Here is a 3704-nt window from a genome sequence, read left to right on the forward strand (position 1 = left end):
CAGTATACAGATTCAGATGTACAGATTCACCCTCAAGAGTTCAAGAGGTCATTGGTGCCTTGATAAGTTCCCGCAATTACCGCTCGATGAAACAACACAAGATTTGTTGCTTGAAATGCCATTATTCGCTGCAAGGAATGCCAACAAACAAACCTTGTACCTAGATGCACACTATATGGCACAATACTGATATTCTAAACGGCGCCCATGCAATGATTACTTTATAGGTCGTATTAGACCCCATGTGACCCCACATCTATTCTATGCTATGCAACCCTCTGGTATTAACGAGACAATGCACCTTGAACTCCTAGCAAAACAGTACAAGTGAAAACCTAAATGAACAGGAATTAAGATCCTAGTCACAATGTGCAGAAATAGTGAAAATGTGCTGGATCCTCTTCAATGGAAAGCATGCAACAACAAAAAAGACTTAGATATGCAGTCAGGAGGTCATGCATTCAGTTGCACCGTAGAAACAACACTACCACTTATCTGGTCTATTTCCACTGGTTTCAAATCGGTGCAATAAACCAATGGGCCAGAAATAGTTAAAGGTTGAGGTGACTGTTGGACACTCGGATTGGATTCACACCTTCACCAGTCAAAAGACCCCCTGATCTGTAATCCATTGATTTGACAGATGATGCACTGCTACCTGGCTACCACCAGGGGGCTGTGGACCAAGAGTTCCCAATAAATACGTTGAGCCGCAACTATTTTCGCGAGGGAGGGAAGTGGCACTGATGGCCAAATTTGATATCTTTGAATATCCTCTGCATAAAATGCACAATCATTTCTTTATCTTTATTGTTCGGCATTGATAAATGTTTCAACAGGCATGAAACGCTTTCCCCCTGGCCCCCCCAACAGCCAATTGTGAATGTCATAATCTTTACCATAGAGTATGTTGCTTGAATATTTGGGAACAAGTTCTGACACCTTACAGACCTGTGCAAATGTGTATCAGTGCTTTATTCAGCTATTCTATCGGTTCCGTTGTACCACTCAAAATCAATCAAACACAGGTCAAGTATTTGAAAAGTGAAGTATTTGGCATTCGATCCAAGTTTTTAGAATCCATTTTAGAAGCTGTCCTGTGTCGATTTTATTCTGCAGTTGGCACTGAAAAGGTCTGCAAAGCCCCTTCAAAGCAGTGCAAGGGGGTGAAGCCTCAGATGCTTTCCTGTGATGTTGTTAGTTACTATGTTAAACCTGGCCATCGTCTCATCCCTTTTCCCTCAGTGTTTGTGCAAGGCTGTGCATTTATCAGGCCCCAGTAGGACACCTAGTATTACCCTCCCTCCCTCCCTCCCTCTCTCTCTCTCTCTTTCTCTCTCTCTCTCTCTCTCTCTCTCTCTCTCTGTCTCTCTTTCTCTCTCTCTCTCTCTCTGTCTCTCTCTGTCTCTGTCTCTCTCTCTGTCTCTGTCTCTCTCTCTGTCTCTGTCTCTCTCTCATTCAAATGGCTTTATTGGCATGGGAAACATGTGTTGTTGACATTGCCAAAACAAGTGAAATAAACAAAAAACAAAAGTGACAAGACACAACATCAACAACAAAACTCTCTCTCTCTCTCTCTCTCTCTCTCTCTCTCTCTCTCTCTCTCTCTCTCTCTCTCTCTCTCTCTCTCTCTCTCTCTCTCTCTCTCTCTCTCTCTCTCTCTCTCTCTCTCTCGCTTCTCTCTCTGCACACTCTCACCTCTCTCCCTCCTCTCTATTACCCAATTCAGACCGAAGACTTGGTATGTTAGCTGTATGAAAAAATATATATACAGCAATGTGTATGTCACCCCCTTTCAAACACCCTTATTTACCACCTATTTGCATTGACACCCCTTTTATACATGGGGTCTGTTTGCAGTTCAAATTAGGGAGGTGATAAACAATGGAAGTGTTCATGGATTTACCTTTAATGAAGCAGAGAACCATTCACACAGACACCATACCTGCATTTTGGTTACGGGGTCTGTGAAAATGCAGGAATCTTTAGGTGGCTTTTATTTTTCCCATGTTATTCTGATATAGAAATGCACGCATGGTAAATATGTGGGATTGTGGTCTGTGTATGACAGGGGTATGTATATGTCTGTGTGTCTATTCCTCAGTTTTGTGTTTTTCTCTCCCCTGTGGTGCATGTTCAGATATAGTGTGTGGTAACACTTGCCATTGAAGCTGTCTGTCCGAAGCTATCATGTCTATTGAGAGCTTATGCCATGTTACATTACTAGTATGATGCCAGCCACAGTGTTAAGTAGGTCTCGGGACGGAAGGTCGAGGTAAAGTGTTAGTTTGCAGATTGAATCTATCCCAGTATCTCTCCCCATGCCAATACTGCCATTTCACCTACTGCTACCGAGGCGATTTCACATTTATCTGGGCAGAAGCTGACAAAGTACACAACCGGGCTGATGTAGGTCGGTCTAATAGCGTCAAGGTCCATGTTTTCAGGGCAGCACTTTATGCAGAACAGTCCAACAGTGAGTCTTCGGGAACAAACATTTACTAGTATTAAGCATTTCACTGTAAGGTCTACACCTGCTGGGTTCGGCGCATGTGACAAATGGAAATTTGTCATTTGGTGTGGAGTCCAAATTGGAGATTTTTGGTTCCAACCGCCGTGTCTTTGTGAGACCTGGTGTGGGTGAACGGATGATCCCTGCATGTATATTTCCCACCGTAAAGTATGGAGGAATGGAGGTGTTATGGTGTGGGAGAGCTTTGCTGGTGACACTGTGTGTGATTTATTTAGAATTCAAGGCACACTTTCAACCAGCATGGCTACCACAGCAATCTGCAGCGAAATGCCATCCCATCTGGTTTTGGCTTAGTGGGACTATCATTTGTTTTTCAACAGGACAACAGGACAATGACCCACCTTCAGGCTGTGTAAGGGCTATTTTACCAAGGAGAGTGATGGAGCACTGCATCAGATGACCTGGCCTCAACAATCCCCCGACCTCAAGCAAATTGAGATGGTTTGGCTTGAGTCGGATCGCAGAGTGAAGGAAAAACAGCCAACAAGTGCTCAGCATATGTGGGAACTCCTTCAAGACTGTTGGAAAAGCATTACAGGTGAAGCTGGTTGAGAGAATGCCACTAGTAAGCAAATCTGTCATCAAGGCAAAGGGTGGCTATTTGAAGAATCTCAAATATAAAACATATTTAGATTTGTTTAATACTTTTTTGGTTACAACTTGATTCCATACGCGTTATTTCATAGTTGTGATGTCTTCACTATTATTCTACAATGTAGACCGGTAGTGTATGCTTTTCATCGTAAAAGCAAAGTAATTCCGTTTTTGAAGTACCTGTAATAATTCTGAAAGCCCAATAAGCTTCAAAATCTTGTTAGATTGTCCTAAATCTTGTACCATTTTTCTAGAATGATTTCACTCCACAGTATTCAAATAGCTCAACACCCCACATGTAAACAGGCGAGGCAAAGCAATCATTTAGCAAACAAGTAACTTATACACTAACTGTACACCTATATAACACCTATTCTGTTATTTCCTTTGGCGATTGACAGCCCCAAACACTAATCACCTAGAGAACAACACTGAAAAAGGACATACTCTATAACCGCGTTGGTCTAGACAGATTACCTTTGACCTTCGACTGGATGATCCAGTCCCAAAACTAACCGGAACCACTAGAAGTAAAAATGTGTGGTCCAACATAATATGTCATAGTAAATAGGCTGAA

The sequence above is a fragment of the Oncorhynchus keta genome, chromosome 20 (assembly GCF_023373465.1).
Source record: "Oncorhynchus keta strain PuntledgeMale-10-30-2019 chromosome 20, Oket_V2, whole genome shotgun sequence".
Lineage (NCBI taxonomy): Eukaryota > Metazoa > Chordata > Actinopteri > Salmoniformes > Salmonidae > Oncorhynchus > Oncorhynchus keta.